We start from the raw sequence: 16,419 nt of genomic DNA on the forward strand, positions 1-16,419 counted from the left end.
TTCGTCAATAAACAGAACTGGCGCATTTGGGGAACCGAAAAGCCCCATGTTGCAGTCCCATCGTCCCTGCATCCTCAAAAAGTACTGGTCTGGGCCGCCATTTCTTCCAAAGGAATCATTGGCCCATTTTTCAGATCCGAAACGATTACTGCATCACGCTATCTGGACATTCTTCGTGAATTTGTGGCGGTACAAACTGCCTTAGACGACACTGCGAACGCCTCGTGGTTTATGCAAGATGGTGCCCGGCCACATCGCACGGCCGACGTCTTTAATTTCCTGAATGAATATTTCGATGATCGTGTGATTGCTTTGGGCTATCCGAAACATACAGGAGGCGGCTTGGATTGGCCTCCCTATTCGCCAGACACGAACCCCTGTGACTTCTTTCTGTGGGGACACTTGAAAGACCAGGTGTACCGCCAGAATCCAGAAACCATTGAACAGCTGAAGCAGTACATCTCATCTGCATGTGAAGCCATTCCGCCAGACACGTTGTCAAAGGTTTCGGGTAATTTCATTCAGAGACTACGCCATATTATTGCTACACATGGTGGATATGTGGAAAATATCGTACTATAGAGTTTCCCAGACCGCAGCGCCATCTGTTGTTGAAAATTGTAACTACTGTAATTTCGAAAGTTTGTCTGCCTGAAAATGTACTGTTGTCCCAAGCATATTGCAACAAACGGTGTATTTCTATCGCTGCTCGTTTAGTTTTTATTGCCGTTTCAAATATACCGGTCATTTTTGAAACACCCTGTATGTTAAACATTGGTCTGACCATATGTGGCAACACAATTATTAGATGAGTAATCCCTGCGCAGTAAAACTCATTTTCCCAAATTCTCTAACTATGTGAGCGGACAACATGAAGTGTGATCATCAAGGACAATTCTGGACGACGTGGTTTCTGTGGAAGGAGGACGTAAACACTATGGATATTACAGGCTATTGGTTTCAGTGCGTGACGAGTCTGCACCGTGACGAAAAGTGCTCTTGATAAACGACAACTCTCGTCCTCATATGAGTCGCAGAACCATGGCTAACATCTCTGAAATATGGTTTTGGGTGCAACCACACCCACAGTGTGTCAAATGGCGCACCATTAGTCAAAGATAAAAAGTTAAGTGTTAATCAATACGTAACTCCCCTAGTAATAATGATTCATTCGGATTGATACCTCAGTTACCTCAACTACCTCTTTTCTGTGAAAATAGATTTACAAAATCGGAAAAGTCTGAAACATGCGGTTACCAAAACGTACAACACAAGACAAAGAGTAATGGAACAAGCCTGCAACGTAGCAGTACTGTGATGTGGTTGCCGTCGCTGCAGGAACAGCGCAGTGAAGCGTCGTTGTGCTGCTCTTCCATTGTATTCAGTGAAACCATATGCATGGTACGTGTTCCCAGCCTTTCATCAGTTAACCTATTCATACTGCTGTGTATCACTATTAACATACAATCAACTATGCCAGATAATAAACCTGAGACCGAATCCCATGGTAGTAAATGCAAACTTGAGAACAAAGAGTAAAGTGGATATTACTGTGGCAGTACAAAAGTACCGTGAGTGAAAGGAAGATTTCCGTTTCAAACAAAACACGCTGCACATACTGACACCATTTACACTGTAGCGCTCTGTTTCAGTGCAATAAAAGATACAAAGCTAACTGGAGCAAGAAACGAGACGACAAGCAGTAACATAGTAACGAATTATCAGAGACTGTAACAATACGCGGATATAGCCGAGCGATTCCGCGCCCTAGGACTGCTACGAGATAAGATGAATTCGTTGCACGGCGGAACGCTTGCGGGGTCAGGACTCAGGGCGCTCCGCAGCAATTCTAGTTACCGACACGAGCGAGTCCAGGTACAAAGACTAGCAACGTCGGCGGAAATATGGAAAATTTTGATGGCTGTCGCTCGCATGGTCTTTGTGCAGGAGATAATGCTCCAAGACATGGAGGAGTGTCAGACAAGCTGAAAAAACAAATTTCTTACAGCTATTTGAGAGTCTATAAATTTACAGTCAAATAGTAATGCAAATCTGAACACATCGCCGATCTCAGAGAAATGAGGTACTGTCAGTGAAACAACAATATTTCAATATCTTTCAAACTGCTGAAGTTAATATTTCATATTGAATAAATATTTACACAATCAACCTCTACTTAAAAATTTTAAACACTACATGTAATTTCAACATACAATATGTCAGATAATGGCATTGCACTATAGCTGTCACCCCTGAAAACAACGTATGTGTATCAAATTTATTCCTTGATTAATACCAAAAATGGCTCTGAGCACTATGGGACTCAACATCTGTGGTCATAAGTCCCCTAGAACTTAGAACTACTTAAACCTAATTAACCTAAGGACATCACACACATCCATGCCAGAGGCAGGATTCGAACCTGCGACCGTAGCAGTCGCGCGGTTCCTGACTGAGCGCCTAGAACCGCTAGACCACCACGGCCGGCGATTAATTACATCTTATATATCTTTTTTATTATGTAAATGATTGTCACAGAATCGTATTCTCCACATTTACACAGCAACTGAACACAGTGTGAATATCTCATATTTCGTCATACTTGTGTATTTAATGGGAAGTTAACTATTTGCCAGCAACTATATTTAAATGATGTTTGCAAGTGCTAGTAAACAACTGTGTTAATTTAGAAGTAGTTAATCGCATGTGTTAGAGGACACCACAACTGAAAAGAGAACCAAAAGACATTTCTGAGCCGGCCGTGGTGGCCGAGCGGTTCTAGGAACTACAGTCTGGAACCCCGCGACCGCTACGGTCGCAGGTTCGAACCCTGCCACGGGCATGGACGTCTGTGATCTCCTTAGGTTAGTTAGGTTTAAGTAGTTCTAAGTTCTAGGGGACTAATGACCTTAGAAGTTAAGTCCCATAGTGCTCAGAGCCATTTTTGACATTTCTGTTAAGAATGCATAAATAATCACTTAAATAGTATTTGATGACAATTAGTTGCAATTTTACATGTGTGCACTTGGACAAGAACACGATATTATATACACTCCTGGAAATTGAAATAAGAACACCGTGAATTCATTGTCCCAGGAAGGGGAAAATTTATTGACACATTCCTGGGGTCAGATACATCACATGATCACACTGACAGAACCACAGGCACATAGACACAGGCAACAGAGCATGCACAATGTCGGCACTAGTACAGTGTATATCCACCTTTCGCAGCAATGCAGGCTGCTATTCTCCCATGGAGACGATTGTAGAGATGCTGGATGTAGTCCTGTGGAACGGCTTGCCATGCCATTTCCACCTGGCGCCTCAGTTGGACCAGCGTTCGTGCTGGACGTGCAGACCGCGTGAGACGACGCTTCATCCAGTCCCAAACATGCTCAATGGGGGACAGATCCGGAGATCTTGCTGGCCAAGGTAGTTGACTTACACCTTCTAGAGCACGTTGGGTGGCACGGGATACATGCGGACGTGCATTGTCCTGTTGGAACAGCAAGTTCCATTGCCGGTCTAGGAATGGTAGAACGATGGGTTCGATGATGGTTTGGATGTACCGTGCACTATTCAGTGTCCCCTCGACGATCACCAGTGGTGTACGGCCAGTGTAGGAGATCGCTCCCCACACCATGATGCCGGGTGTTGGCCCTGTGTGCCTCGGTCGTATGCAGTCCTGATTGTGGCGCTCACCTGCACGGCGCCAAACACGCATACGACCATCATTGGCACCAAGGCAGAAGCGACTCTCATCGCTGAAGACGACACGTCTCCATTCGTCCCTCCATTCACGCCTGTCGCGACACCACTGGAGGCGGGCTGCACGATGTTGGGGCGTGAGCGGAAGACGGCCTAACGGTGTGCGGGACCGTAGCCCAGCTTCATGGAGACGGTTGCGAATGGTCCTCGCCGATACCCCAGGAGCAACAGTGTCCCTAATTTGCTGGGAAGTGGCGGTGCGGTCCCCTACCGCACTGCGTAGGATCCTACGGTCTTGGCGTGCATCCGTGCGTCGCTGCGGTCCGGTCCCAGGTCGACGGGCACGTGCACCTTCCGCCGACCACTGGCGACAACATCGATGTACTGTGGAGACCTCACGCCCCACGTGTTGAGCAATTCGGCGGTACGTCCACCCGGCCTCCCGCATGCCCACTATACGCCCTCGCTCAAAGTCCGTCAATTGCACATACGGTTCACGTCCACGCTGTCGCGGCATGCTACCAGTGTTAAAGACTGCGATGGAGCTCCGTATGCCACGGCAAACTGGCTGACACTGACGGCGGCGGTGCACAAATGCTGCGCAGCTAGCGCCATTCGACGGCCAACACCGCGGTTCCTGGTGTGTCCGCTGTGCCGTGCGTGTGATCATTGCTTGTACAGCCCTCTCGCAGTGTCCGGAGCAAGTATGGTGGGTCTGACACACCGGTGTCAATGTGTTCTTTTTTCCATTTCCAGGAGTGTATTTATGATCAATCCTTTATTTGTAATTATTGTCTTGTAAATGGTCACAAAGAGTCAAATCATGTATGTAGCATTACGAACGATGCATTTTCGGTGGTGGCTGTCTTTAACCAACGCAAAAGCATACAGTAGGGTAACACTATGGGAGTCAAGTGCAGACTGAATCTTTTCAAGTGAAGAGCTCAAGGAAGCGATTCTGAACTTTTATGGGAGTACTGGAAGAAGGCAGAGCTGTCTGCAGTACTGTAAGTGATTCGGTCGTCCAGGCGATTGATTCTGGGCAGTGAATGGCAGCTACCATACTTTGACTTTTGAACGCACTTATATTTCGAAAGGCTTGAATGCGCTCCAGAATCTGACTCTTTTGCCGCTCGGTTTACGGAACTGGGAACAGACAGAATGTGGGTCGCTGTCCTTTGGATTGCGAGTGTTAATTCGTGAATAATCATGTTTTACTCTGACCTGTTTTTAGCTGATGAATATTTCGTGTATTGTGATTGCGAAATGGATTTAGTTTCCGCGTATCTTTGATGACTATTAAGTTGGTGAATTTGCTACATTTTCGTAATGCTTTCAAAGTTCCTTTATTACGTTTGATAAGGTTATTTGCTATCTGTATTTGTACTGAATATTGTAGGATCACTTCCTGTCTATTTGAAATGTCATTTCCTGAATATACAATATTCATCAAAATTCTCTGTTGCATGCATCAATTACAGGCATTGGAAGAGAATCCTTTTTATTAAAGTACTCGTTTACCTTTTACTTTATTTTTTTATGTATTTTTTAAAATCGCGATTCTATATGCACAGACGATTTGACTGGAGGATCACAGCTACAGGTTATTATTTGCAGTGAATTAGACGCAGGGCATGAAGGCAGACGTGCGCGGTTGGACCCTATGACCACATCGAAATGTTCTTTTTGAACAGAGCCGTGCATAGCCGAAGTACCTAAAATACGAGTAAAGACGCATCTTGTTTGCTTGTATGAGGTGGTGTAAGGAAGAGCAGCTGTTCCAGCAGTAACCGGTAGCTACTGCCGCAATTGGAGTTTTCTTGTCTTGATTAGGAATCGAATAGCTTTAGAACTGCAATTGTATTGCTAACACTTTACAATATTCTGTGATCCAGGTTATAAACCTATTGCACGATAGGCATTTTACGTAGGGGCTCCAAGCATACGATTTTGGAACAGTTGCTTGCTCAAGAATCGGTAGCAAAAGCTAGATGTGGGAAAGCTCGTCACGGAACGTCAAGAAATACAAAGAAAGCTACGCAGATGTGTGCTGAGTTCGAGTAGGAAGCGGTCAGCGCAAGCGGACACTTTGACGGCGGCATAGAGGCAGTAGCAGCCCGGCAACGTGGGTCACCGGTGGCGACTTCGAGTTCATTAGCATCGACACCTCAGGCATCAGCTACACGCCATTAGCGGCCAGATTGACCAATGAGTTAAATGCTTATGCTGATAGTGTTAAAATGTGTGAACTTGCAACGTCATCGTCAGTGTTGGAAACTCCAACGATTAAGCAATCACCCAACAAGTGTGGTTCAGATAATGTTCGTTGGCCAGTTAGTCCAAAATCTGAATGCGGTGATGTTGACAGGGACGATATCAGTGGTGTAGATATGCTGAAATCTGAGAAAGGAGATGTTTCAATGACATGGCTAGGGGTAACACTATCAAATTGGAACTCTAAACGGCGATATTGGAGACAGAGACAGGTTCAATACAGGTAGAGGTAGGTTCAGTAGCGACAAGTATAGCAGAAAGTGTAAAACTTGAAGTGAAGAAATTTAAATCTGATAAACAGAAGGTAGGTGATTCAACATTAGAAGCAGTAAGGGCAGATGGAAGCAAAATCTCTGAGAAGGTGGGCCTAGTTAACACCAGAGTCGACACAGCGGAGAAAGATGTTTAGACAAGTTGGAAAAGATAATGGACGAACTGGGCTACGAATTGCACAGGCAAGATGTAGTTGAGGACGTGACCAATAATTGTGTTAACAACTTGATAGGTGCAGTAGCATAATGTGAAAAGGAGGCGCTTTGAAATGAGAGTATTTTGAATAAAGATAAAATAAAGAAGCTATGCAACATGAAAAGTAGTTTAAAGACATGATGGCAGAATTAGATTCTTTAGCAACGAATCAGGATACTCCTGTGATAGGTGTTCCGTGGGTTAATTCAGGGACGGCAAGTGTTTTGCAGACGATGGAAAATACCACCTAGTTGATTTTCTCGCTGCGTGTACAAATAGTTTTGTGAGAGAAATGTCAGAAGTGCCAAAAATTGAGCTCACTAAAGGATATCTCCACAGCAATGCACAATCATGGCAAAATTTATTGAGTGCTTTGCTTCATTTATTCCTATGAACAGTTTGACTTTGTTTCTTGAACAAATTTTGGAGTGAAGCGAAGCAGACGTGACTTTAGAATAAGCTCCTGAACGGACCAAGTTTCAAACAAGGAAATGGGTCGATGTGGGATTTTTGTGTGCGTGAACTCTCTAAGTTGATGCATATGAATTGTCCGCTGGTAGTGCTGACTGAAATCACGACGCTCTAGAGTCGCTTACTCTAGTATGTACAATGAGAGCTTGTCCACAGTCCGACAAAGTCCATTAACGAGTTTTTAGATTTTAGTGAGAAACTTGAACAGGCGTTGAAATTGAAGCCACACATTGGATCAGTAGACAGAGAAATGAGTGCCATAACGGAAATTATAATAATCACCGAAACAGTTATCACCATAATAATAATAGTTTTCACAGGAAATGGCAACGAGAACCTTCACAATGAAAATCAGAATCGGGAACGAAGATTTAAGGGACAGCAGGAAAATAAACCGGCGTTGAAAAGGAAATGTTATTTTAAAAATTCTGTGGATGTCTTAGATTTGGTAAAGAAGCCACAAATGTAGGAGATGGAGGTTATAAGAAATAAAAATAAAGTGGGGAGTAATTTTAAGCAGCGAAACCATAACGAGGGCGCAAGAAATATTGTAAAATCCTTAGAGACATCCATTAATGACGATATAGGGCTAGAGAATTCATTTGGTGGAAGTGAAGTGAATGAAGGAATACATGTATGTGTGTTGAGAGATTCTGTGTTTGAAAGAGAGGCGGAGGTGGATCTGAATTTGATGGAGATGGAATTTATGACGATACGTAATGAGGCATTAGTCTCTACCACAACAGATATGGTAATGTAGGTGAAAGTAATGTAGATGATTCTGTATCGGATTAAGTAGGTGAAGCTATCTGCGAAGGCGGTGAAGTAACTGCAGTTTGAATGGGGTGTCAGAGGAGGTTGACGAATTTGTTGGTGGTGATTTCAGTAGCGTATAGTCTGATGTATTGGATGTTTTAAGTAATGAATTTTATAAGTTACCGGCGGATGTTAATGGAGTTAATTGTGATAAACTTTGTAGTGATCTGGTGGAAATAAGTGAGGATTTCTTTAAGAAGGACGAAGTTTTAAGATGAATGGTAAATTGTGAGAATGTTGCAGCTACTGATAACGTTGATTCGGAGGAAGGAGACAGTATATTTGATTCTGAAAAGAACGATGAAACGACGGACTCTACGAATGATTTAGATCAGGGCTTCACAACATACGTGCTCGCGGAGCAAGCTGTGAGCAGCAAGGCGCGAGCACGGAGCAGCGCGAGCACGCTACCCCCACTACTGGACCAGAGCGGAGAGTGGGGAGAGTCACGTGGGGTACACAACAGCTGCCGCAAGTCAATGTAAATCCGCGGCCACCTGCAGGGATATCACTCACGAAGTATTACTGCAACAAATGAAACAAATAAAGGAGAATGTACACGTGCCACATAATTTTATTAGCTTAGTGTATGCCTCTACCATCTGTAGACACTGAAACCAAAGAATTCCACGACAATTCTATATTTTCAACACTTTCCTCAACACTACTTAAAATATCACCTCCGGTTGTAGTGTTCTTCATGGCTACTACATCGAGGAGCTCCTCCCTCACCCGCTACAGTCTGGAACCGCGCGACCACTACGGTCGCAGGTTCGAATCCTGCCTCGGGCATGGATGTGTCTGATGTCCTTAGGTTAGTTAGGTTTAAGTAGTTCTAAGTTCTAGGGGACTGATGACCTCAGAAGTTAAGTCCCATAGTGCTCAGAGCCATTTGAACCATCCCCCCTCACCTGAAGATCTCTATTAACACCTCTAATAAATATGGCAAGCTGCGCTGTTCCAGTGATATCAACACTTTCGTCCAGAGCTAGAGAATACGCCATAAAATCTTTACAGATATTTGCAAGCTGGCTCTGGACGTCGTCTGCCATGTCCTGTATGCGACGCATAACGGTCGTGTTAGATAATGGCACAATCCGAAACTGTTCAACTTGAGATGGACACAAATGTTCCGCTGCAACTACCAAACATTCCTTTATTAAATCGCCATCAGTTAAGGGGCGCAGGGATTTTGCTAAAAGCAAAGCAATTTTGTAACCCACTCTGAGAGCTGTCTCAGTTGATTTTTCTTCGTCGTCCAGATCTTCTTCGGATAGCTTCCTTTTAAGTTTAATAACTTCCTGTGCACGATCTGATCAATCACATTTTCCACGTCCGTAGTCTTTCGCATGGTACGACATATAATGTCGCTGCAAATTAAATTTCGTAAAAGAATTCAGCGTTTTGTGACATACTAAACATTTTGCAACACCATCTTTTTCTGTAAACAGATACAATTCCCCCCAATGGGGGTTGAACTGCGAAAGCATGGTTGGGGTTACACAACGGCGACTTCACATGATTCTTAACCAGCGAAGTGACTGTTAATAGCTGATCGTAGTACTTTAAACGTTACATAGTCGGCGCGAATTCAATAGGCACGCTGCAGCCCCATTCAAATGTGCGCGCGCATTTCCCCTCCCTCCCTACTCCGCGACCTTGCAGCTGCTCGCGAGCATGTGCCTGAGCAGACGCGAGTACTCGCGCTCAAAACCGGCCAGTTGTTAAGCCCTGATTTAGATGCTGAAGGAAATTTGGAGGTAGACCAGGAGACTCCATAGGAATGGATAACGAGATTGAAGGTTGCTCTGAAATTATAATGTGTAGCATAAATTTGTAAGAAAAAGAAAGGGATGTTGAAAATGATCTTTTGAGGGGAAAATGTTGAGAGAGAGGTGAAATTAAAAATGTGCAACTTGTGTGTGTAATTATCGGTGTTAATGAAGAAAGAAATTGTGCGTCATTCCAAACCAAAAATGATGTTCCTCCGATAGTCACAAATTTTGCCTCTGAACGTAAGAGTCCCTTGATGGACGAGGATAGAGAGCTCGAATCTAAACAGGTGAAAAAGCAGAGAAAAGTGAGATTCAAAACATACTTTCATTGACGAGAAAAATGCTATAAGAAGCAACGGTGGCAGAGTTGCACCTTGTGAAAGAAGAATGGAGTGTGTGCAAATATAAATATTTAAATAAGTGTATTTCCACGGTTAGTTTTAAGAATATTGGGGGTTATTTCTATTTTGTGTAAGAGCTAATGTGGTGAACTAAGGATGCATGTAAAATGTATGGAGGCATAACTTAGTGCAAAAAGAGTGTTGATATTGGCTGCACAAATATTGGTGCGAGGAGGTCGGTAGAACATAATTTATGTTATTTACGAAAGAGTGAAATATAAATTATTCTATTCGTAAGATATAGGGAAAATTTTCTAAGGGTTAATTAAATGTGTTGCCTGTACTAATTTGGATAGGTTTCCTGTGTAATATGTGTAGTCAATTTGCAACTATTGTTTTCACAAATTTAGATGCGTAGAGGTCATCATACCTCATCATAATTTTATTTGCTATTGGTAGTGAAAGATTCAGCTTAGGGATAAAGTAAAGGCAAAAACCTTGAGGTATAATTCGTGGATTAATTCTACGTTCTATTGGAACCGTTTTTAACAGATTTATGTATGTAAGACTTGGGGGATAAATTCGTTATATGTTTATGAGCATAAGTTCTGGAGATAAATGATATTTTAATACAAATATGAGTGACTTTTGCTGAAAGTACGATCCATCTATCCTCTGAGTTGAAAAGAATGTTAAATGGGCGATGTATGCAAAATGTAGAATTATTTTTAAAGTTTCTTATTAGATGTGGTAAAACTGTAGAGAAATGATGAAATATTAGTTTCTTTACGGTGCTGAACGTAATTCATAGCACGAACGACGCATTTTATAGTGGGAACATGAACGGAGTGTTTGAAATGTCGAGCTGAATCAGATGTTTTGCCTATGCCATAAATCAGTTCTTTCGTTGCTATTCATCTATGAATGTATCGATTCAACTGGATAGGACGTTCAGTGCTTGATCTATGAGGATTTGGAAAATCATATGATTACCGGTAACTACATGAAAGTCGTATTTCAACAGCTATTGCTCTTCAGCACTGACGGTGATGCTGACTGATGCATGTTCGGTGTAGTACGTGGCCAAGTGTGTCGTGAAATAAAATGAGCGAAAAACGCTAAGAAAATTTGAAACAGAAAGAGTTGACTAGAGAGTTTATTTAAATTTATTTGTTTATTTTGGCACTTACTTATATGCGATAATATTATAATTTTCGTTACATTCAGAAAATTTAAGCTGATAATATGATATAACCTAGGAGGTACATACTGTTTCATACATCACCACAAAAATACTTACACTGTCGTTCTGGGACGCAAGCACGGTATTATACTAATTATATTATATCTGTATTTATTTATCATATAAATATGTCAAATTTTGTGGGACTTAAAGAACCAAGTTGGCAATCTAATGTGCCACATTAAGTGGAGGTATGTAACGTTACGCGTATGCAGGTGAGCGATTCGGCCGCATAGAACTGCTACGAGATAAGATGAAATTATATGGCTGAACGCTAGCGAACTCAGGTTTCAGGGTACGCCGCGGCAGTTACAGCTCTCGACGAGGTGACCGGTACGAGCGAATCCCGGTACAAAGACCAGCAACGTCGCCGGAAATAGGGAAAATTCAAGTGCAGGGAATTTCGACGGCTCTCGCTCGCATGACCTCTGTGCAGGAGAGAATGCTACAAGACATGGCTGAGTGTCAGACAAACTGAAACACAACTTCTTCCAGTCAAATATTAATGCAAATCTGAATTCATTCGTGATCTCAGAAAAATGAGGCACAATCAGTGGCACAACTATATTTCAATATCTTTCTCTAAAATTACAGAAGTTAATATTTCACAGCGAATAAACATTTACTCAATGAACCTCAGGTTAATAAGTTTTAAACAGTATATGCGATATCAACATACGATATCTCAGATGATAACATTGCACTGAAAGCTGCAGATCTCTATCTCTTTCATTTCTTGACTAATTATGTCTTTTTTTAATCCTTTTTATAGCGCAAATGTTTGTCACAGCATCCTATTCTCCACATTTAAACAACAAATTACACAGTATGAATACATCATATTTCGTCACACTTGTGTGTTTATTTAATGAACAGTTTACTACTCGGCAGCAACTATATTTAAATGCTGATTGCAAGTGCTGTTAAAACACTGTGTTAATTTAAAAGTGGTAAATCATGTGTGTTAGAGGACACCATAACTGAATCGATCAATAAACGACACTTCTGTCAAGAATGCATAAATAATTTCTTAAATATAATTTAATAACAATTATTTGTTATTTCACACAAATTCACTTGCACAAGAACACTAGCATTTCTCTATTTAAATATTGTTGTAATATGATAGTCATAGTCTTGTAAGTGGTCAAGATGAGTCAAATAATGTCTGTAGTATGTAAAACAATGTATTCGATGTATATTTGGCAGAGGCGATCTTCAGCCAGTGGAAAAGCTGAAAGTAGCGTAACACTTGGGAGTCAAGTGGAGGCTGGGTCTTTTCAAGTGAAGAGCTCAAGGAAGCGATTCTGGATTTTTGTGCCAGTGCTGGAAGAAGGCAGACCCCTCTGCAGTAATGTGAGTGATCCGGTCGTCTAGGCGATTGATTCAGGTCGGTGAATGGCCGCTACCATACTTTAACTTCTGAAGGTACTTATATTTCGAAAGGTTTTAATGTGCTTCAGAATCGGACTCTTTTTACACTTGATTTACGGAATGGAGAATAGACAGAGAATGAGTTACTATTCTGTGCATTGCGTGTGTTCGTTTGTGAATCACCATGTTTTACTCTGACCGGTTTTGAGTTGGTGAATATTTCATGTGTTCTGATTGCGAAATGGACTTAGTTTTCGCGTATCTTTGACGACTTTTTAGTCTGGGGAATTTGCTAATCTCTCGTAACGGTCTCGAAGTATTTTTACTTCATTTGATAAGGGTATTTACTACCTGTATTTTTACCGAATATCACAGGATCATTTTCTATTATGTAAGATGTCATTTCCTGGTTAAACAATATTCAACATAATTCTCTGTTGTATGCATTGATTATACTCTTAGAATAGAATTCTTTTATTACATTATTCATTTCTCTTTTATTTTATATTCCTGTGTATTTTATTAATTAGCTTTTCTAGCCAATGTATAGACGATCTGACTGCGGATCACAGCTGCAGGTTATTATTGGCACTGAAGTAGCTGCAGATCATGAAAACAGACGTGAGCGGCTCGACCCTATGACTATATCGAGTTATTCTTTTCAAACAGATCCTCGCATATCTGAAGTACTTCACATACAAGTAAAGGCGCAACTGGTTTGCTTTTGTCGGATGCTGTTAGGGAAAGCAACTCAGCAGGAGTAACCGCTAGGTACCGCCGCAAGACGGTGGATCCTCTATGCCAAAATACTCAGAAAGTTTCCCTGAACAACCTCATAAATTTTGTTGGAGGACTTCTAGTTCACTCTGTATAACGAAAGACTACACAGCAACTTTATCATACTGAAACTGTGTTTGAATATTGTTTGTTTGTGTGGATCGTATCCTATGGAGGCTGCACTCTATCGTTCCGCAATATTACTGTTCACACTGGTCGGCATCCCACAACTGTCATACAAATAAGTATTCAGTTGGTTTAGGAGGGCCATACTCAGCCCATGGCAGGCGTAATGTACCCCTCACGACTAGGATCCGAAAGGAATTTCGTGTGTGTGGACGCCGCTAGGAGAACGAGCGTCGTCAGACTGCATTTTTCCGTCATATGGGTCCAGCGACTGACTATTTTGAGCAAGAATCACACCTTGTTGCACACTGGTGCAAGATCGTACACTCACGTTATGTCCTATGAGTAAGGAAATGGGCTTGTTTGCAGAAGACACGTGTCCACATGAACAGTGTAATTTTGTCTCGAGCACAAAGGAGTGTTGACGCTTTCATGCTAAGACAGACGCGCCGAGACTGAAGAGCCAACTACAAACCAGGACACAGTAGAAACAGCACGTCGTCTTTCCAGATGAGTCCTGGTTCCACCTACAGTACTCCTGCGGAATTTCGTGTGTGTGGACGCTGTGAGGAAAACGTGCTTTGTCAGACTGATTTTTTTCGTCATATGGGTCCAGCCACTGACTTCATAGTATGTTTTATGTCTCTATGCTCTTCATCGAATATGAGGAGTCTAGGAATCCTACGTAAATCTACATCTACATCTACATTTATACTCCGCAAGCCACCCAACGGTGTGTGGCGGAGGGCACTTTACATGCCACTGCCATTACCTCCCTTTCCTGTTCCAGTCGTGTATGGTTGCGGGAAGAACGACTGCCGGAAAGCCTCCGTGCGCGCTCGAATCTCTCTAATTTTACATTCGTGATCTCCTCAGGAGGTATAAGTAGGGGGAAGCAATATATTCGATACCTCATCCAGAAACGCACCCTCTCGAAACCTGGACAGCAAGCTCCACCGCGATGCAGAGCGCCTCTCTTGCAGAGTCTGCCACTTGAGTTTGCTAAACATCTCCGTAACGCTATCATGCTTACCAAATAACCCTGTGACGAAATGGGCCGCTCTTCTTTGGATCTTCTCTATCTCCTCTGTCAACTCGACCTGGTATGGATCCCACACTGATGAGCAATACTCACGTATAGGTCGAACGAGTGTTTTGAAAGCCACGTCCTTTCTTGACGGACTACATTTTCTAAGGACTCTCCCATTGAATCTCAACCTGGCACCCGCCTTACCAACAATTAATTTTATATGATCAATCCACTTCAAATCGTTCCGCACGCATACTCCCAGATATTTTACAGAAGTAACTGCTACCAATGTTTGTTCCGCTATCATATAATCATACAATAAAGGATCCTTCTTTCTATGTATTCGCAATACATTACATTTGTCTATGTTAAGGGACAGTTGCCACTCCCTGCACCAAGTGCCTATCCGCTGCAGATCTTCCGGCATTTCGCTGCAATTTTCTAATGCTGCAACTTCTCTGTATACTACAGCATCATCCGCGAAAAGCTGCGTGGAACTTCCGACACTATCTACTAGTTCATTTATATATATTGTGAAAAGCAGTGGTCCTATAACACTCCCCTGCGGCAAGGCAGAGGTTACGTTAACGTCTGTAGACGTCTCTCCATTGAGAACAACATGCTGTGTTCTGTTTGCTAAAAACTCTTCAATCCAGCCACACAGCTGGTCTGATATTCCGTAGGCTCTTAGTTTGTTTATCAGGCGACAGGGCGGAACTATATCGAACGCCATCAGGAAGTCAAGGAAAATGGCATCTACCTGGGAGCCTATATCCAATATTTTCTGGGTCTCATGAACAAATAAAGCGAGTTGGGTCTCACACGATCGCTGTTTCCGGAATCCATGTTGATTCCTACAGAGTAGACTCTGGGTTTCCAGAAATGACATGATACTCGGTTCGCTAGACAAAAAATTCAAACAAATGGTATTAATGAGTTCTATTACAAAATGAGAAGAGACACTACTTAACTTTGCGATTACACAGATGTGTCACAAGCAAAGTGCGACATAGGAAACATTCAAGTTTCTTCAGTATTGACAATCCTAAGTCTCCGATATACAAGTCACTAATCTTGTAGCTACGAGGTGCATTCAAGTTCTAAGGCCTCCGATTTTCTTTTCTCCGGACTGGAAAGAGATAGAAACATGCGGATTGTTTTAAAATGAGGCCGCGTTCATTGTCAATACGTCCCAGAGATGGCAGCACCGTACGGCAGATGGAATTTTACCGCCAGCGGCGAGAATGAGAACTGTTTTAAATACTTAAAATGGCGACGTTTTCCTTACTTGAACAGCGTGCAATCATTCGTTTTCTGAATTTGCGTGGTGTGAAACCAATTGAAATTCATCGACAGTTGAAGGAGACATGTGGTGATGGAGTTATGGATGTGTCAAAGGTGCGTTCGTGGGTGCGACAGTTTAATGAAGGCAGAACATCGTGTGACAACAAACCGAAACAACCTCGGGTTCGCCCAAGCCGGTCTGACGACATGATCGAGAAAGTGGAGAGAATTGTTTTGGGGGATCGCCGAATAACTGTTGAACAGATCGCCTCCAGAGTTGGCATTTCTGTGGGTTCTGTGCACACAATCCTGCATGACGACCTGAAAATGCGAAAAGTGTCAGCCAGGTGGGTGCCACGAATGCTGACGGACGACCACATGGCTGCCCGTGTGGCATGTTGCCAAGCAATATTGACGCGCAACGACAGCATGAATGGGACTTTCTTTTCGTCGGTTGTGACAATGGATGAGACGTGGATGCCATTTTTCAATCCAGAGCGCCAGTCAGCTCAATGGAAGCACAAAGATTCACCGCCACCAAAAATTTTCGGGTAACCGCCAGTGCTGAAAAAATGATGGTGTCCATGTTCTGGGACAGCGAGGGCGTAATCCTTACCCATTGCGTTCCAAAGGGCACTACGGTAACAGGTGCATCCTACGAAAATGTTTTGAAGAACAAATTCCTTCCTGCACTGCAACAAAAACGTCCGGGAAGGGCTGCGCGTGTGC

The sequence above is a fragment of the Schistocerca nitens genome, chromosome 3 (assembly GCF_023898315.1).
Source record: "Schistocerca nitens isolate TAMUIC-IGC-003100 chromosome 3, iqSchNite1.1, whole genome shotgun sequence".
NCBI lineage: Eukaryota > Metazoa > Arthropoda > Insecta > Orthoptera > Acrididae > Schistocerca > Schistocerca nitens.